Below are 21,612 nucleotides of genomic sequence, written 5' to 3'. Positions count from 1 at the left end.
GTTTCATACGGCGTGCCACAAGGGAGTATCCTGGGCACCGTTCTTTTGAACCTGTATGTGAACGATGTGTACAGCATAGCTCCATCCGCTGTATTAATAAACTATGCAGATTACAAAAGTATATTCTTTAGAAGAGAATCATGAGGACAGAGGGAGAGAGAGCGAGGGTTTATTGATATGAAAGGCAGAGAGGTTGGCCTGAAAAATAAATATCTGGCCTGCTACTCTGCTCTGGGGGACGGGAAGAGGAGATAAAAGAAGGTCACGATGGGGGACGATGATGATGGGAGGAGGCAGATGAAAAACTACTTTAAAAAAAGGCACCAAACCAAACCAGCACCTAATAACAACTCAATTCTCAGTGATCAGTATGCGAGCTTCTATTTTAAGAGTAGTATAGAATAGAACTTTATTTACATCGCTCTACATGATGTAGGAGGCCTGCAGAAAAAGCTGCCAGAAGCCAAGAGGTCAGAAAATAGCTGCAGCCAATATGGCGCTAATGACGATTGATGAATGAACAAAAAAATAGCCTGAGGATAAACGCTGATGAAACAAAAGCGGTTCTGTTTCATAGTAGCAACAAACACATCGATACACAAAATAAAATTTTACTACGTTTAACTATCATAGAGATTGTGCCGAGCTTTAAGACTTTGGCGTCATTTCTCAAGACAATGCAAAGGGATGTCCACGTCGATTCCATGGCAAAAAGTTGTGACAATTAGTTGACATCGTTACTAGAAATCGTCATGTAGTTCATCGCCACATTATGATGTTAATTTACAATAGCCTTTTCTCCTCTAGACTGAACTATTTCCATCTGGTATAGGCATCAACTACTGAATCTTACATTGAAAGGCTGCTCATCCTGCAAAAAAAAGTTTTGTAAGAGCTGTAGAAAATGTTCCAGTGCATTCTTATTGTCGTGCATTATTCACAAAGTACAACGTTATTCCAGCCACAAATTATTACGCATACTAGCTTTGCAAACACTTCAAACGAGATGCTAAATATAATAATGGTTTTATTCAGGAAATAGATAAACTACAAGGAAATGTATAATCTTACAATAGACGCCATATGGAGCCATGGAAGGTTAAAACAAGCAGAACAACACACTGCCTTCAAATGTTGCAGAACAAACTGCCAAGGATACTGAACAGTTTAGAAGCTCGAAATATACAAAGTGAAAAAATTACATTCAAACATTGCGCAAGTTTTTCAAAATGTAGCACGCATCTTTGTTCTTTTTTTATGACATGGAAGTGTAGTTGTATGCAATGCCACTCTTATCATGCATGCACCTCATATTATTCTATGCACAGTACCCTCTAGTTCTTTCGTTGGGACTCAAGTGCAGTTTTATCTCCACTGAGTACTGCCAAAGCTGGGGGCCTGCGGCCCTGTCAAGCCGGCTTCTGGCAGCTTTTTCTGCAGGCCTCCTACATCATGTAGAGTGATGTAAATAAAGTTCTATTCTATTCTACTCTTAAAAAAGAAGTTCGCATACTGAGCACTGAGAATTGAGTTGTTTTTAGGTGCTGGTTTCGTTCACCGTGCAATTATTGTGCCAGACGTTTGTCTACGTTAGTGACACTTCCAAGAGTTATGTACCTGTATTTTTTTTGCAAGTACCAACATATATATATATAGGGTGCCATTGCTAACATGGACCAGGACTGAAAAAACCTAAGCGTTCATAAATGAAGTCACGTGGATGTTAAGGCGTATGTAAAGTTACAGTACCATTTTTTTGATGGTCCTACTTAAATAATTAGTCAAGATAAATTATTTTTTTATATATAGCTTCAAATGTTCAGGCGTCAATAGACGATTTCTGGAGCTCTACAAATATTGTCCGAGAGATTTACAACGAGATAGACTTAGCGTGGCCGTTTTTGTTCGGAAAAACCGAAAACCCGCGAAGTTTAAAAAATACCACGTGACAGCGGGATCCACGCGCCCAAATCGCGCCTCGACTTCAGCGCTCTCATTAGTGCTTTGTAAAAAAACATAGATCGCTTCGCGCCTTTCGCGCTGCGCATGACAGAGCTTCGCGTTGTGGTAGGTTTCAAGATAAGCGCCAGTGGGTTCGGGCGGCAGTTGAAAGAAAGCCGGCTCCCCATTCTGCGGTGATTATTGCGCTCTAACGCTAGCAGATTGTACAATGCGTCGCCAGCCGCCGCCGGTAACGTCAGAGCCGAGCAAAGATAGAAGCCTTTTCTCGTAAGCGAAGAGAAGGTGCGGCGCTGGCGATGTTTTTAACAAATCACGGATCAGAGCGTTGTAATCGCGGCACATTCTGGAGCACGGAGCGCGCTGTCACGTGGTATTTTTTCAACTCCGCGGCCGTTCTTTTTTTCCGAATAAAAATGGTGACGGTAAGGCTATCTTGTTGGAAGTGCCTGGGTTGGGCATTATTTTTGGAGCTCCACAACTTTTCTTTTGACGCGTAAACGGTTCAAGCTGTGTTTAAAAAAGAAATAGTTTATGTCGACTAAGTATTCAAGTAAAACGAGCAAAAAATTCTACTGAGACTTTAAATAAACCCTAACAGCATCCACGCGATTTTTGTTCCGAAGAACGCGTTTTTTTTTAAATATCTTGGTCCAATTTAGCTGGAACGCCCTGTGCGTGCATGTATATATATATATATATATATATATATATATATATATATATATATATATATATATATATATATATATATATATATATATATATATATATATATATATATATATATATATATATATATATATATATATATATATATACCCACAAGTTTTGTGAGGTGGGCACTTCTGCGAAGACACATTTATTGTCGGATTCGACCGCGGTGCGGTCTTCTTCAGGACTGCAGTGGTATCGCGTCAGATTGACGTTTTAAGTTTGTGAGCTGCAGAGGGGAGCGAAAAGAAACGTAAAACGTAAACAGCAGCAACAGTTTAAAAAATTTAGTAAAGAATGGGCGTGAGGAGAGTAGACAGGGACATATTGGGTGACGAAAAAAAATAACAGATCACTCCGGTACCCACATTGAAAGAAAGCATAAGCATTGACGACTCCTGAATGCCTCAAAAAAATTGTATTCGTTAATCAAGTTCTACCATTTCTCATTTTGAGTTTTCAAACTTGGCGCCATGATTCGTTTTCAAATTTTTCGCCACACTTCGTTCCATCCGCACTTCAGGTGTTTTCCAATTTGGCGCCACTATTGCTCCGGCCTCGCCTACTTTTCGGACATTTTAGGGTCCAATTTATTAATTACCCACACGCAATTCATTATTTCCCCTCCGAGATTTTTTGATGCTCTATCTAATGCAACCATTCTTTTTCTTACAACTCAATTTGTCAAAAAAATACATCACCGTGATGACAAGCTCGTGACACATGAAACCGCCAACTTTATCATACAATGCTTACGCATTAAAAAAACGACATGGTAGAACGCGAGAAAGCGGGAGGAAGGCGGTGCGCGGGACATGAGGAGCGTGACAACGACAAGTGTACGAAAAGAAAACAAACAAAATAAAAAATGAGCACCGTTGTCGATGCATGACCAACGAGGAGCCGCTGCGCAAATGACACCATGCATTGACACACTAATTGGCCACATTCCGGCAACAAATTCATCCTGCATCAAAGATACAAACCACTTTCTCTGCCAGATAGACAGTATAAAATTACCTGAAGGAGCTTTTCTTGTGTTCATGGATGTAATATCATTATAAACAAACAATCCCCAAGCCGACGGCTTGCAGCTCTTTTATTACTTTATGAACATCAGAGACGTTATGCATCTCCAAGCCGAAACGTCTTATAAACATTAGCCGAAATTGTGTTCGAATATAATAGCTTCCAATTTGATCTTCAATATTGTCTACATTTAAGTGGTACCGCTAAGGGAACAAGATTGGCATTAAATTATTCCAGCACTTTCAAGCATAACATAAAGTCAAAATTTCTTTCTTCATGTCTGTCGCATATAATAGGCAGTCTAAAATAAAATTATGAAGGAAAGAGGTGTGAAGAAGACGACGTGGATTAACCGAAGACTAAAGAAGTTGAAGACAAAGCATTCGGTGAGGTGGAGAGAGATGATAGGTGAAGAAGCATTCTTTGAGGTGGAAAGAGATGATTGGTGGAGAAGAGAAGCAGGCGAAGACGACAACAAGGCTTACGTGGGCTAACATCAAGGCTATAAAATGGCAAGGGAGAGCGAGGCACGGGGGGAAGAACAGAGAAGCGGAGGCTCCTGCGGGTCTGGGACGCTTAGTTTTGAAGAAAGCCACGCCGGCTACTGCTTCAGTGAGCTTGCATTCTACGGCTTCGCACCGTGGATTTCCTGCCGTTCCTGAGCCCGTTCCGCGAGTTAACTGGGGACGCTACCACCTGCTATGGCCACGGGTGTCTCCAGCGCTGTTGCCACCCATCCGGATGGTGCCCCCAACGCCAACACTGGCATCACCTCCACAGGAGCTTGGACCGGGAGCTTGTACGACGCAGCCAACGACGCCACCAGCGATGTCAGCCCAAGCACGTCGAACGCCACCTAGGCGCCGGCTACTGGACCCATCCAACGCCACATCTCTACCTAACCAACCGTGAGCACGAACACCGACCGCTAAAGGTAGAACGCGAACAGCAGAACGCTCGTAGCATACGCATGTAGTAATGTTTCTGAGAGGTGTGTATTGATAGCTTTTGTGTTTTGTGTTAGTTTTGCTAGTTAGGTCTGTGTGCTAGTGTTTATGTCATGTAGAGGCTATTAAATGTTTGTCTGCGTGGGCACACCTGTCGCCTAATCCATTCTTTGGGTCCGAGCGTTCTCCGGGGATATCGGTGATATTGTCCAACTCGGCCGTGCTTTAACAAGAGCTTTTTGAATGACATTTATTTTTATATGGACAAACACAGAACAACAACTTGTCTATTTCATTGACATTTCAATTCCGCACAGCCAAACATCCGGTTTACGCACACCTACTCAACCAGTCACATCGATTGTCTTGTTGGTGACATTCTGGGGGTGGTCAGTATCCGTATGCGGAGCTGCCTACGATGACAAAGATTAATATGGATTTTTAAGGAGTAAGGACATCAATCGCCAAACAGCGCCATAAAACAATATGTTAGACAACCCAAGGTGGAGTCACAGACTTATTTTTCCAAGCATTTCACCTTAGACAAGCTGAGAACCAGGCCAGGGTAAAGCTTGTACCGATTATATTACCGGTGGGTACCTAGATGCACTGGGGATCGAACACCGCACCTCCCGCATGCGAGGTAGATGCTAAACGACTTGGCCACCGCTGCGGTCAAGGAGCTGCCTGTGATTGCCCATTAAGACCTCGGAATTATAAGCCATTGCAGCTTTAAAAGCCGCGCGGGAAAGAGGATTTCTCTTAGGCATAAATCGAGACATAACCATTTAAGTGAATAAGAGCTACCTGACTGCACTGGTATCGAAAGATGACAGATGAACGACTAAATAAATTGTAGAAGATAGCTTTGTAGACCGACAACTTGCGAACCATTTACTATAAAGTCTTGAATGACGCTATTATAATCGTTAGTGAAGTCGAAATAAAATATTTAGTGTAAATATGCAAGAGTTCTCCGAGGCTCAATGTGGCTTCTGAGACCCATAACGCTACCTTGCGCACTCAAACCTGAGCGGAACCCAGTCATGCACGATGTATGTGCCTTGCTTTTCTATAGCACCCACGTCAACTGACAACTTTCCAACACTTCCATCATTTAGCCACAAAATATCAGAGAATCATAGGACGATACGAGGCCAGGTTCGCCACCACTTTTTCAAGTGTCAACACGGAAACAAATGAAGCCACCTTCTGTGAGAGAGGAACGTGCTGGTCTCCAAACTTTATTAAAGTAGATGAGAAGCGCCTGACAGCGTAATAATAATAATAATAATAATAATTGTTTTTTGTGGAATGGAAATGGTGCAGGATCTGTCTCATATATCGTTGGATACCTGAACCGCACCGTAAGGGAAGGGATAAACGAGGGAGTGAAAGAAGAAAGGAAGAGAGAGGTGCCGTAGTGGAGGGCTCCGAATTAATTCCTACCACCTGGGGATCAAGAGAGAGGTTTTGCAACATCTGGTTGGTGCAACCGTCGGAGCCAGGTGCACGTATAGTAGAGAGAGGCGGGCTAGTTGGTGACTAGTAGCAGAATGCATCTTGAAACCACTGAAAAATGCAAGCGACGAGGATGAAACCAATAAGGCTGAGCGCTCTGTCCTGTTGGTTCCTTCCTCGTCCCATGTCTTTGTGCGCGGTTTCAAGATGCATTCTGCTACCAGGTGCACAACTACGTCACAGGACTTTCAGCACCGTCTGCAATCTTAGATGCGTGAACGGGGAGTCAATGGCCGATGACGACGGAGTAAGAGGAGAGCAGAGCACCATTCTACAATTTACACACAAAGGCGTCCGCAAATTTCTCAGCCAAGCACGAAAGAGTGCGGCGTTAGAAGAGGTTATCTGTATGTCACCACTTCGCGCACTTACACTCCCACGAACACTTAGAGCAGGTGGGGGTAGCGGTTTCGGTCACAAAGTAGATGCCCTCGACGTAGCGTGGCAAGCTCACTCGGACACCAGCTACTAAGTGACAAGGGGGGTGGTCGTTTGGTGCACAGCTTTCGCTGGCCGCAAGCCAGAGAATGGTGTGATTTGGTTTGGTTTAGGGGGGTTTAACGTCCCAAAGCGACTCAGGCTGTGAGAGACGCCGTAATGAAGGGCTCCAGAAATTTCGACCACCTGGTGTTCTTTAACGTGCACTGACACGCACAGTACACGGGCCTCTATAATTTCGCCTCCATCGAAAGTCGACCGCCACGGGCGGGATCGAACCCACGTCTTTCGGGCCAGCAGCCGAGCGCCATAAACACTCAGCCACCGCGGCGGCTACCAGTAATGGGTCGGAGCCAAATGTTGAACAATACAAAGTTAATACTGCTAAGAGACTATACAGAGGACTTCCCAATCACTGGTACGGGCACATGAAAAATAATTTGCAATACTGTGCAACATGCAAACACTCGAGAAAGATTTGAATACAACAAAAGGTTTGTATATGAAGTGCACTAACACAGAGGCAGACAAACGAACAAAAAACAATTTGTTCACCGGGCACTTGCACAGTCCGACGACCTGAGGTACACAATGGAGCCGTCCCGCAGGTTGTCGCACGCTGCCTTGCTGGTCCAAGGCTGGGAGTGATGTTCTCGCGGAAGACGAGCGCGCGCCTTCACTGAAGCTGGAAAGGCGGATCGGGCTGACCGCGGTTGCAGCCCCTCATTTATAGGCGCGGTCTGCGTCTGTTAATTCTTCGCGCCAAGGCAGGCACGCATATGCACGCAGAATCATCTGTACAATGTCCATCTCCTTCTCACTCCGGGCGCGCGACCCCATTGGTCGAGCGCAAAACCGGTTTCTAGAAGCATACAGATCTTTCTAGCATGCCGCCGGCGCGAGAGCGAAGGGGAGAGGGCATCGCTTAGCGCGGTCAAGGCTGCGGCCTCTCCGTCGACAATGAGCAGAAGTTACTTGGTCGTTCTCCAATAATCAACAGCGCGCGCGGCCATGTCACCTTTGGCGCCGTGCCGGCCGGCAGAGTGGAAAGGGAAGCAGCACACGCAAGGTTGCGCACTCTCCGGGGTCCCTTCTACTCTGTTTTATTTTATTGGCGGCGGGCGCGGGCGCCACTGCTTCTGCGCACCGCCGTGTTTCGAATAAGCGGCGAACGAATATCGTGTACGAACGTATACGTCGGCGCCTGGTGATGCAGTCAGTGGTAAGCACGTCCTCCAGCAGGGGCACGCCAAACTTTGGGCCTCTAACTAAGATGACACCAATTTATCGAAGAAGATGACACATCTGCTGTGTGGTAAATCTGCAGAAACATTTGAACACCTCATGCTCAAATGTGACGGCACCCGTCCGGATATAATGCAGGCACAGTCACTATTCCTGAGGCCCTATGGTTTAGAGATAACTATGGTCATGTAAATTAATCTGCGGTGGAGTTCGCAATTTAAATATTGGTGACTCAAAGACATTGAGGTGACATAATGTTAGAAGATTAAAAAAGAATTTTAAGAAAATGTCGAATTTTAATAACAGTTTAGAAGACAGTTAAACAAAAATAAAAAAACCTGGACAGGTGTCAGCTGCCACTACGCTGTTTTAAAGGGGACGCTCCTATTTTCCATTCATTCTTGAACCCAGAACGCAACGCCGTAAAGATCACGAACCACTCGGGCGGATTCGTGAGGGCCACGGGCAGGTTGAGCGCTTGCAGCATTTGTTGCTGGCCATATTTTCTGAACCTCAATTCATGCTTAGCTCCTTAGTTGCAATGAACCTATTTCATTGCGGTGCTTTACTTATAGCAATGTCATAGGGAAAAACCAATGGACCCCAGATAGCGAAGGCCTGATCATATCTTCCTCTCCACGCGGCTGACGTAACAGAGGTAGTCGTTGCTCGTGGTGGCGAGCGTGCGTAGTTTGCTCGGCCGCGGCTTAAGCGTCAACCATCTTGAAGACTATATTTACCGCGGATGGTTATCGCATCTCGCTATTAAAACGACCTGAGCCGCGTTTTGCACCACGTCATGCGAAAAAAGACGGTATACCGTTGCTGCGACGAAACGCTTCTCGAGGCTCAATCTTATCGCCATATCCCGTGATGCGGAATATGAATGTAGCTACCGGTTTCGCAATAGCTCGTCGCTTTCGCCGACAATTGTCTGGCCCTCATTTCTCCCGGCATGGCAAACGAGACGGGACAGCTCAAGAAGTGCGGAAAAGCCATTCCACACACTTCTCTGCTTGTGCCTTCTTTAGGAATCTGAAAAGTTATCTTGTACAAACCCGTTCAATCATCTGCGCTGAAAAGCTCGGTCTAATACCAACTGCAAGAATCACTTAGTTATTCTCTGCTTCTTCAACTTAGCTATTCTCTGCTTTTTACGCAGTTAATAATACTATCATTGAAACTGCAGCGTCGGTAAAATACCTCGGTGTTAATTTTCGCTGAAATTTATTCTGGAGCTCTCAAATTGAACTGATCACTACTAAAGCCTTAAAAAAACTTGGTCTTCTGAAACGCCGACTACACCAAGCCAACCAGGACGCAAAACTACATGCATACAACATGCTAATCAGGCCTGCAATAGAATAGGCGTCAGTGATCTGGAACCCTCATTATAGCTATCTTCTTAAGATGTTGGATTCTGAGCAAAACAAGGCTGCTCGATTCATCCTTTCCCGTTTCTCTCGGTATCAAAGTGTAACAGCACTGAAAATATTGCTCCATCTCCCGCCTGTGGTCATGCGCAGAAAATTCAGCTGTTTATCTTTTTTCCATAATCTTTACCACAGCAACACATCATTTATAAGCTCACATCTCCCGGCACCACAAACATCGGCTCGGGTACATCATATGAAGAAGCTTACAACCATTTTCGCTCGGACAGAGCGACAGAAATACTCACCTTTGGTACTAGCTATTGAAGAGTGGAATTCGTTTCCTTCTAGGAATACGGCTATCACTGGAAAACCATCATTTTGAACAGCTCTTTGGTCATAATTAGAAAATTCCAATGTGGAATGATGTGCGTTTTTTTTCGTTTGCTTCAGTATGTGCGTGTCGGCCGTAATGTTCCATGAAATGTTAGATGCCATGTTTTGTAACTTCTGAAGGTGCGATTTTTGTTTCGTTGATTTGCTTCATGTGCATTTTTCAGTACATGTTCCTAGCCATTCCCCCCACCCCTCCTATTAACTTGTACCTGGCTTCTTGATTTGTTTATTTCTGTTCGGTCTTCAGCCGTTTATATGCTGTATTGTATATTTGTCAAGTTTTCTTTGATGAATCCCCCTCCCCCCCCCCCCCCCCTATGTAATTCCCGCATTGGGCCTTCAGGGTATTGAAAAAAATTAAAGACAGCAACAAATCACGTGACATAATTAAAGACCTCCTGCCACAACTCAACAGGTACGCTTAAACCACAAGATATGCAATTAACCCTCTCTGTGACAAGTAGGAGCGTGATTAGGAAGATAGAAGCGTTTTCAGGACGTACATAGAAATATAAGCACAGTTTCACGGGTATCACGCATTCTTATATTAACAACGAAGAGCCTTTGCGTTACTCCGCTTTGCGTCTCAATTTTGAAGGTATGTGCATTGGGAAGGACGTGGATAACGCAAGCAAACAAAATGCCCAAGTGTAGCACTCCCAAACCAGGTTGTAAACGGGCGATAAACGAAAAAAAAGCAACAAAATATGCGTTCGCGTCAGTTATTGCAACGGCTATCATTATTCAGATATTCATCACACAGGAAATAGAAAACATGCGAGTTTCGCATATCCCAACGCAACACAAAGCCCGAGTAGAGTACCTAACAAGCGTACGGACGAAAACTGCGGAGTGTTGAAGCTCGCCTCATACTTCAAAAAACAAGCAGGGCAGTTTCGAAGCCACAAGCACTGCACGCAATGTACATTAACGCCGAATGCACGTAACACCATTCACACCTTGGTAATTTGTCTACAAACTTGTTTCAAAGAATTCGTTAATTTACGCGGTCAACAGTAGCCTAAGCCAGCGGGCAGACACCGGTGCAGTCAGGCTGCTTTTTCCTTCATTCTGAAGTAATTGCCTAAAACGTGAAACGTGGAGTGCTTGTGTCGTCGCGAAATGGAATTAATTCACAGCGGCAAATAATGCACTTCCTTTCTGCGCTTTCATAACTACTCGCACACACAAACGCGCACACAACACCGCTGGCGTCGTGTGGCGTGCAGTAGGCCTAATTCCATATTACTTCGTCGCTTGCTTTCGTGAAGTGCGCGCGTCATTTCCGAACGGGCAGCCCTTAAATATGCACTGGGTCCTTATTTCTCCATGACAACTGGAAGACTTTCTGCACACAAGTCTTTCCAGCATAAAAAGCACTGAATAAGAGCGTACGGTACGATACGACACAGCCGGCAGCTACTGGCAAGCTGTAGGGCCGGTCGTTCCCTAGCCGTGACTCAATTTTCCGCAACGACTATGTTTTCGTCACAAATAGTGACCAGGCCTTCTCTATCTAGGGGGCACTGGAAAAACACAGGCCGCTAAAACGAGCTGTTCGCTCGCACGAAAAGTTCGAATTGGTGTGGGCTGTAGCAGCAGTTACTCTGCGATACGTCTCGCAGTATCTCATATATTTTACCCACAATATATTACGCTGTGAAGTCAGCGGTGTTGCGCCTATTTACTCATAACGCCGTCCGTAAAATTGCCTGCAGAGTTCTGGAAGTTTGCGTCCGCGGAAACGACTATTTTGTATACTGATTTGTACTTCCACTTTTGGCTATCCTACGCAAACATTTCTGCTTAGGTTTCAGGCACTGAATATTGCGTACATGCTCTAAAAAAACAACAACAAAGCAACGAAAACAAAGCTGCATCATGAATTATTTAAAATTTTGTAAGAGGGTGTCGCAATGTACGTCGACGATGTGACGCGTCTTTGCCATCGCGCCGACCCGGCCATGAGTGAAGAAAAGATGCTCCGGCACCAGATTCGCGGTCTCAGACCAGCTTGGACCAGGTCGACTATGATACCGGGACTAATCCTAGCTCCCTTCGTGAATTCATCCGCTCCGTGGTCAGCGAGGCGCTTCCACAACTCCAAGCAACGACTGCCCTTGGCGTCGACTCCCTGGCCATTCCGTCATCCGCGAGGAAGTGCAGCGCGCACTCAGGGTACTGGTCGCTACGTTCGTTCTAGAGCCGCAACCGGCACCATCCGTTCCAGAGTTGTACCCGAGGCTTACAAACGTCGATAGTTAAACACCACATTATTACGCATGCCGTCGCTCGGCCCATTTATCAGCAGCCCCATGGTCTGCGCCCTCGGGAGAGAGATGCTATCCAATGGCTCGTCAGCGAGAGGCTCGCAGACGGCGTCATCCAACCATCAGGCAGTCCGTGGTCGTCTCCGGTCGTCCTCGTGAACAAGAAAGACGGAACACTGCTCTTCTGCATCGACTACGGGAAGCTTAACAGTGTTACAAGGAAAAACTTATAACCAGTGTTGGCGGTAACGCGTTAAAGTGACGGCGTTACCGGTAACGCGTCACTGTTTTTCGGGAACTTAATAACGTACTTGTTAGCATTTCGGCACTGGAACGGGTAACGTACTTACGTTAACATTTTTCGTTAACGTTAGGTGTCACGTTTCTAGTTGCTTTTTATTGCAATTTTGCCCCCTCCACTCCCTTTTTTAGAAAAAAAAGCGCAGAGCCCCTAAAGTCATGTTGCAAATAAACAAAATCTGCAGGTGCTCTCGACGACCCTCGTTGCGGCTCACATGCATGCCAAAAAACATCTACCCTTCACGACGCACCCAACTAAAAGAAAAGGCAGGATACTCATAAAGTACGAAACACGTGCGCGAACACGCATTCAAAAACTTGCCGTCTCCTACCTGCCCTTCCCAAACCACTTAGAAGCACAGCTCTAAATAATGGAAGCTTGCCGAGCATATTGGAGCATCACATTTTTCAGAATAACTGTAAATTTGTTGAGAGTTTAGTGATGCTTTATTTGTGGAGTTAGAATTGATGATAAAGTGTCATGTTATGTTTAGTGTCACATTCAGAAAATGGCTTCACAGTGTGCCACAAACTTAGAAGATGTCGTATATAACTCTACAGGGAATTTTACGCCGCTATAACATTGCTAAGCTCCTGCACATTTCTGCGAGATATTCTTGTTAAAACGAGATTTCAGCTAAAATAATTCTTTGGGCTAGAATATTTATGCGACATATGAGCTTAATCAAATTGTTATCGTAAGCTTTTGCAGCGAACACGCACTGATAATATTTGATGGCCATGGATTAACGGCGAAGTAACGTGCGGCACTTTTTTCAGTAGAGGTAATGGTAACGCTTCCCCTTTTTTCTAGCAAACATAGGGTACCTACGTGTTCATTTTTTTTTTAGCGAATGGAGTAACGTATTTAATTAGTTTTTTTTTCGGCAACTCCAACACTTCTTATATACACTGCCGCATATCGACGACTCCCTCTACCGAATTTGGCGAGCCAAATACTGCTCTTTGGTCGACCTCAAGAGCGGTTACTGGCAAATAGAAGATGACACGGGCCGTGACAAAACCGCCATCGTCACACTGGACGGAGTCTATGAATTCCGCGTCCTGCCATTCGGGGTCTGCTGCGCTCCTGCAAACATTCCGATGAATGATGGGCACCGCGCTCCCAGGTCTGAAGGGCCAGACATGCCTTGCTGACATTGAAGACGTGATCACTTCTTCCGCAACATTCACGGAACATCTGCACCGCCTCAAAACTGTCCTTTAAGCCATTAGATCTGCTAACCTCTCCCTCAAACCTCAAAAGTGTCACTTTGAGTGCCGCTCTGTATTGCAGGTTTTCATGAAGAAGGTTGATGTCTAAACAAATTATTTTGATTAAAAGGGGCACCAATGTTGCCAATGATGGCTCTGTTCATTTGTGTTAGCGCTATGAGTTGAGTAGAGTTGAGGTGTTGAATGCTACAGGTGGGGTTAGCCTTGCTATTCTGCCGGCAATTGCTCCACCGTAGTGTCCCTTTGATGCTAATAATTTTGTAAAGCCTGTGGCATCTACCCCGCTATGAGCCCAGTCTCTATACTCTCAGGAGCTATCATGACTGCTCGATCGGAAAATTACTTTTTTCTACACCAGACATTTACTCGATACGCGGCGTAATATTCAAGCGCGCAATTTCTAACATAACGCAATTTCACCTCACAATTCTAGGGAGAAAATAAGTTGCCTTATGTACGTCTACACACTGAGCTCTGTTTGACAAATAGGATTCTATTAAAGTTAGCACAAAGCCACGGACCCCATACCTCTTTAATTTAAAAAGTAGAATAGTAAAAATAATGCGATCAATTGCCTTGGCAAAATTAATATAAATGCCCATGGTGATATTATTTTCTATGAATGCTTTTATTATAATTTATTTCTGTGTTAGAAGAGCCGTTTCAGTAGACTACGCTTTCTAAAGCCGAAGATTCCAGTATAAATATCATCGCATATTGTGTCAGTGTTAACATTCGTAAAAATACATCTAATAGAGTAGGGGTTTGTTCTGTGATGCGTGTTGGATGTGTGCTTACATTGCGTAGTCTATATGCAGCAAGACCAAGGCTCAGTTTTTTCCGGGTAGGCGTAGGCACAAGCATGTTCACATTCAGATCTCCCCAAAAAGATGTTCACTTTCTTTTCCGTAACGTATTCAATAAGCTCGTCTAAGAAACTTACAAATTGACTATATATATATATATATATATATATATATATATATATATATATATATATATATATATATATATATATATATATATATATATATATATATATATATATATATATATATATATATATATATATGTGCCAGATGGTGGCCTGTACACCAGGCAAAATAAATTCTCAGAATGGCGCAAAATGAGTACTCGGAAATCAGGTGGGATTACACAGAATCGGTGGTGGGTATCACAGAGAGCATTACCTTTTACTAGAATAGAGACACCACCACCTCTCTTGTCCTGAAGTTTGCGACAGAAACGCTGAAAACCTGGTGGGAGAAATTGAGCCGATTCGTGTTCATACCATGTTCATGTAAGCTTTAACACCGTGAATGATCCTCCGAAAATGTCTAGCATAGCAATAATTTCGCCATCTTTATTTCGTAAGGAGCGAACGATCACGTGAAAATAGGAGAATGCTGGTTCTTCCGTGATAACGAAGTTATGAATATCATGCTGTAGAAAACCGATTTTCATGGCTAAAAAGCTGCACAGATAAGTTTAGGCACTCTACAATATCGTGGACAGGTTATCTTCGCGGGTGGTGGGAATGACTTGTGAGGTGTAAGGTTTTCTAGCAAAGATTTTTATATTACGCATCCCAGCGTATTTTCATCCTTGAGTTTTTTTTGCAGCATTTGTAGCGCCAAAGAGGCGTTTCATTGCCTGACGCAGGTGTTCAAAAAAAATATGGTTGGCCGGTTCCAGCCATGTCTTTTGCCGTAAGACTCTTTTTTTTGCTTCTTCCAGGAAAGAATTAAGCTGAGCTCGGCGTTGAAACTGTACAATTATGCTAGGGGAGGTTGCGTTCTCTGCTGTTTTTAGGAGGTTTCAAATTTCAATGTCAGGGTCAGTCAGAGGGATGCCAATTTTCCTTTATTTATTTCGTTACCTCTAGCAAATTTTCATCGCATAGCTGTGGCACTCCTTTAATTTCACTGTTGAAAGACTGTGAGTGCTGCTAACTCTGCATCAGTCCGGACTCCTGTTCCTCTACTTTTGCACACAGAGCTTCACGTTCCTCTTCCAGCGTTCTTATTGCTTCCTTCAGCTCTTTGTTGTCTGTTGCAATTCTTTACGCAGAACTTTTCATTTCTTCACAGCTGTCGTTAATATAGCTCACGCCGGTCGTAATTCATCTGATATCTTTCCAGAAGTCTAGCTCGATACTCTATCATATCGCGAAACTCTTGCTTCATGTCACGTTTAAATTCTTCAAAGAATTTTTGACGTTATTTCTCCATTTCTAAGGCTCTAAAATTGAAAACATGCTAATGAAAATAGGCACTAGCTCTAAAGCAAGGTGGCAACAAAATGAACAGGTAATAATTTTCCGTTAACAAACCTGGAAAATATAGGCAGCAGATATACCAGGGTAGCCGTCTGCACTAACGAGCGAGAGAGAGGGAGAGAAAGAGAGAAGACCTATTGACGGGAAAGCAGAGAGGTAAAACCGGAAAATGACTATCTTGCCTGCTACTCAGCACTGAGGATCGGGAAGACGAGAAAAAACAGTTACGATGGAGGATGATTATGATGGGAGGTCCGTAGCTACCGAAGAACGGCTGCCGAAGCTGCCATATAACGCTAGACGATGTTGTCGTGGAATTTGTAGCCACAGTCGATGGGACGCTACGCCGGGTCGTCGAATGGATATTGGCCTCTTTCACAGACGGCCTAGATGGCGCGACAGCTGCAGTTGCACTCAGAACGAATACTGGAAGCAGGAGCTGCGGACCTTCAGGTAGAAACCGATGCTGTAAAATATAGACAGAAGATATAGCAGGGTCGTCGTCTCCGCTCTAGAAGCTTCCGAATAACGCTGGACGATGTTCTCGTGGAATATGTAGCCCCGGTCGATTGGACTTCATGCCGGGTCATCGAGTAGGTAATGGCCTTTTTCACAGACGGCTGAGATGGCGCAGCCGGTGCAGTTGCACTGGGAAAGAAGGCTGGCCACAGGAGCTGCAGAGCTTCCGATAGAAACAGGTGCTGTAAAATAAAGGAACAAGATATAGCAGGGCCGTCGTCTCCGCTGCAGAAGCTGCCGAATAACGCTAGACGATGTTGTCGTGGTATATATAGCCCCAGTTCATGTTACGGCACGCATGGTCATCGAATGTGTAATGGCTTCTTTCACAGGTGGCCGAAATGGCGCAACTGGTGCAGCTGCACTCAGAATGAAGACTATCCACAGGAGCTGCAGACCTTCTGGTAGAAATCGATGCTGTGAAATATAGGCAGAAGATATACCAGGGCCGTCGTCTCTGCTATTGACGCTGCCAAATAAATCTAGGCGATGTGTTCGTGAATATGTAGCCCCAGTCTATTTTACGGCACTCATGTTTAATGGCTTCTTTCACAGATGGCCGAGATGGCGCAACCGGTGCAGATGCACTCAGAACGAAGACAGGCCTCAGGAGCTGCACACCTTCTGGTAAAAACCGATGCTGTAAAATATTGGCAGAAGATATAGCAGGGCCGTCGTCTCTGCTACCGAAGCTGCCAAATAAAGCTAGTCGATGTAGTCGTAGAATATGTAGCCCCAGTCCAAGTTACAGCATTCATGGTCATCGAATGGGTAATGGCTTGTTTCATAGATGGCCGAGATCGCGCAACACGCGCAGCTGCACTAAGAACAAAGACTGTCCACAGGAGCTGCAGACCTTGAGGTAGAAACCGATGCTGTAAAATATAGGCAGAAGATATAGCAGATCCATCGTCTCCACTCTAGAAGCTGCCGAATAAGGGTAGGCGATGTGGTCGTGAAATATGTAGCCCCAGTCCATGTTACGGTACTCATGGCCATCGAATGGGTAATGGCTTCTCTCACAGGTGGCCGAGATTGCGCAACAGGTGCAGCTGCTCTCAGAACTAAGACTGGCCACAGGAGCTGCAGACCGTCTGGTAGAAACCGATGCTGTAAAATATTGGCAGAACATATAGCAGGCCGTCGTGTCCGCTACCGAAGCTTCAAGCTACCGTAGCTGCCATTGCATCTCGGTGTTCAATTTCTGTTCCAAGCTCAAAAAAGGCAGTCAATAACTACCTAATTAAAGGTCGGTTGTCATAAGGGAAGTCAGTGTAGGCTTAACAAAAACTGGATAGAAAATTTTTGAACGTTGTTCTTTAATATTACATTCCGCCTCTGTAATCAGTACGTGCATTCCCTTTTGGTCTTAAACCTCTACAATGAATTGATATCAAAGCTTGTTATGTCGTCGCTGTACTACTCTATCTACATCAGCCTTGAAGGGACACTAACAACTGCTATATTCATTTTTCGTTGTTAGTAAAATTCGATGTTTTTGCTTTTCATTGCTCTCCTCAATTTCGTTTCGAAACAAAAAGCTTATTTGTTGCTCTGAAATTTGCAATTCATAAAAAGAAACTAGCTTCGGCCTGTTAATTTGTACTGCTAACGTATTATGTTGACAGTAGATATCGATGCCTGAGGGATCCACGTTGAAACCTGTCGAGACGCACACATCATTCTTGTGAAAGCGGTCTATGATTACGACATCAATGGTGTTATGTAATAAAAAAAGTTCCATCCTCGTTTGCACTCGTTCTTATCTTGGCGGATTTTTTAATTCGTTTCTCTCGTTAACGAGACCATTTCTTTCCGTTTTGTTTTTCCAGCTTAGCGGAGAGACGTACGACAAAGGGATATCATTTTTTTTCCTTGCCTGAGTATGTTTGCAAACCGGTGTGATAATCGCGAAGCCGACTTACTGGGTTTGCTAGCATATGAAGAGCATCTCTCATTTACGCCTCGTTCCCTAAATACACGGAAACTTCCTTGATACCTCACCTCTGAAAACATAAAATAAATATCATGGCAACGAACATCTCTGATCTTTGGATGGGATCAAGAACATTAAGCAATAGGAGTAGTAGCAGTGGTAGTAGTAATCTTTGTAGAGATTGCATTTCTTCTACTGGTGCCTCTTATGGGATGTCACCACTGCCTGTTTCCAGTAATTATCGTAAGAATATAATAATAAACAAAAACAAAGATTGCACTACTGAAATCAGGATTAATGAGCGCATTTGTTGTTGCCAATGCCAAAAATTTGCTCTGACTTCAGCTTTGAAATCAAACATTTGACAAAAACTCGTTTGGTCGAGTAGAAAATTTATGTATTAAGAAAAGAGCGCGGGCTAAACGTTGTTGTTAATACGAAGGCGTTTCGGGTTACATGCGGAAGCCTTGATCACTTCCGTATGGAAATAATCAAGGCTTCCGTATGGAAGTCAAAACGTCTTCGTATTAACAACAACCTTATGTCGGCGCTCCTTTCTTAATACACGGCTTCAGCTTTATATGAAGCTCTGTGCCGTCTGCGGCGCTGTTTTACAAGATGGAAGAGAAGAAAGAAGCGAGATCAAAGGGACGATGGAACTATAGGAGAAGTAATAGACAAATACGCCAGGGACAAGTTAATTCAGATATATGTTTCATTAACATGAAAGGTGGCAAGAATAAACTGAAATGGGAGGAAATAGAAGAACAGTTAAGGCAGGAGGAATAATAGTATATGGTTATGTGGAAACGCATCTTAGAGACATGGAACAACCACCCTGTAACCCAGACTACACATGGGAATATTGCATTTGAACAGAGGGCAGCAGAAAGGAAGGTGGAATTGGGGCATTCATTCATAAAAGTAAGAATTTCTATTGGGATAAACGGGCATGCAAGGAACATTTATGGCTAAAAGGAAAAGTGGCAGGGGAGCAAACACTCCTTGGCTTTGTATACCTGTGGACAGGAGCTAATGCCAAAGAGGAAAACAGGAAAATGTTAGAATGTATTGCAAGCGACCTTGATGAGCCAGGAGGACAGGGCGAGATAATTATATTAGGCGACATGATCGCACATATTGAAGACCTGGATGGGTACACAGATTCGACAGGAAACATGCTGCAGGACATGTGAGACAGGCATGATTTAGTTTTATGCAACAGTACAGAGAAGTGTGAAGGGCTCATAACATGGGAGGCAGGGAGTCTGCACTCGACGATAGATTATGCACTGTCACAGAGGATGTATAATAGATTAGGGGTAATGAGCATAGATGAACATGGTTCCAGAAGTCTAGGTAGTGACCACAAGCGTATTAAGCTGAGTTTCAGAAGAGAAACCAAAGTAGGACTGAAGCGAGATGAACATTCAGAGGGGAATTTTTACTCCGAAATGCAATTGTAAGCAGCAGCCAAACAAATTGAGAAAGTAATTCTTGAGGTTAGTGAAACAGTATGGACTTATACCAAATTAACTCGGTTACTGGAGCTAGAGCTAGCTAAGGTGCGAGTAAAGCTAAAAGGGAAAAGACGCAAACCCAATAGTTGGTGGGATCAGGAGGTCAAGAGGGCGATATAGAAACGTTAGGAAGCATCCAGGGAACACAGATATTCTAAGAAGAGGGGGGAACCAGAAGTTGAAGTAGACAGAAAATGAGATACCTTCATAACGTGTAGAAGAGAAGCATACTATTTGATTAATGAGAAAATGAAAAGAAAAGCTGCCCAATCGATGTCAAAAGTAAATAAAAAGGATATAAAAGCAGCTCAAAAATTACGGAAGCATCTAAATGCAATGAGTAATAAGACTAGGCTCGAGCAAAGGTTTATTGTTACAGATCAGGGTATTCGACTAGAAGGGGATGAAGCGATAAAACACATAGGAACAAGGATGACAGAAAAATTTAAAGAAACAAATGTTGCACATAATTTATCGAAAGGAGGATAGACCGGTTACTGCAATCGCTTCACTTGAAGAAAGCGAGTGGGAAAGGGCAGAGAAGAAGGTTCCTAGTGGCACGTCAACAGGGCCAGATGGTATTCTGATTACGTTATTAAAGAAGCTAGGACCAAAATACAAGCAAACATTAATGCAGGTAGTGAATAAAATGATAGTGGATGGGAAAGTCCCCGATGAATGGTGATTGAGTAGAATGAACATGATATATAAGGGAAAGCGGGACAAAGCTGACGTAACTACCGTCCCATAACATTGACATCTGGGGTTTACAGGGTGGTGATACAATTATAAAGGACAGATTGCAAGCTTGAGTGGAGAACGAGGGGTGCTAGGGGAGCTACGAAATGGGCTCCGGAAACAAAGGAGGTTGGAGGACAATCTGTTTTCATTGACGCAGTGTATAGAGATCGCTGAAAAGCAACACAGGCCCCTATGTCTAGCATTTCTGGATACTAAGGAAACCTACGACAACGTTAATCAAGAGTATCTGTGGGACATACTGGGCACATTGGATGTGGAAGAGGGAGTAATTCATCTTTTAAAAGATATATATAAATGTACCAGAGTGCTTGTAAAATGGGAGAAAAATTTATCAGAGCCTGTAGAGATACAGCGGGGGCTTAGGCAAGGATGTCCTCTGTCTCCTTTGTTGTTCATGTTGTATGTGCAAGAGTTGGAGGCCATGCTAGAGAGGAGAAGACTAGGCTTCAACCTTTCTTTTTTCAAGCAAGGAGAATTGATTAAACAGTCATTACCGGGACTAATATACGCCGATGATAGAGTGATAATTGCTGCCAACAAGGAAGATTTACAGAATTTGATAGACATATGTGGTACAGAGGGAGATAGATTAGGTTTCAAGTTTAGTAAGAAAAGTCTGCAGTCATGATATTTAAAGATGAGGCCGGCGAGTATAGAATACAGGAGTTCACGCTAGAAGTAGTGGAGGAGTACAAGTATCTTGGGGTGTGGATAAATAACGGTTCTGAGTATCTGCCAGAGCATGAAAAATATGCAATGAATAAAGCTAGTAGGAATGCAGCTGTCATGAAAAATAGGGAACTGTAGAGTTACAAAGGTATGAAGTGGCTAGAGGGATCTGGAAAGGGGTGATGGTTCTTAGCCTGACTTTCGGTAATACGGTCCTGTGCGTGAGACCAGATGTTCAAGCAAGGTTAGAAATTAAACAACGTCGCATAGGGAGGCTAGCTTTAGGAGCACATGGCAATACATCAAATCAGGGGGTACAGGGTGATATGGGATGGGCGTCGTTTGGGAGCAGAGAAGCTAGCAGTAAGATAGCATTTGGGGAGCGATTGAGAAAAATGTGGGAAAATCAGTGAGCTAGGAAAGTTTTCATATACCTGTATATAAGGAATGTTGATGCGAAATTGAGAAAACGAACTAGAAAATTGACAAGCAAATATCTG

The sequence above is a fragment of the Amblyomma americanum genome, chromosome 5 (genome assembly GCF_052857255.1).
Source record: "Amblyomma americanum isolate KBUSLIRL-KWMA chromosome 5, ASM5285725v1, whole genome shotgun sequence".
NCBI classification, from domain to species: domain Eukaryota; kingdom Metazoa; phylum Arthropoda; class Arachnida; order Ixodida; family Ixodidae; genus Amblyomma; species Amblyomma americanum.
Note: the sequence above shows the minus strand (reverse complement) of the source record.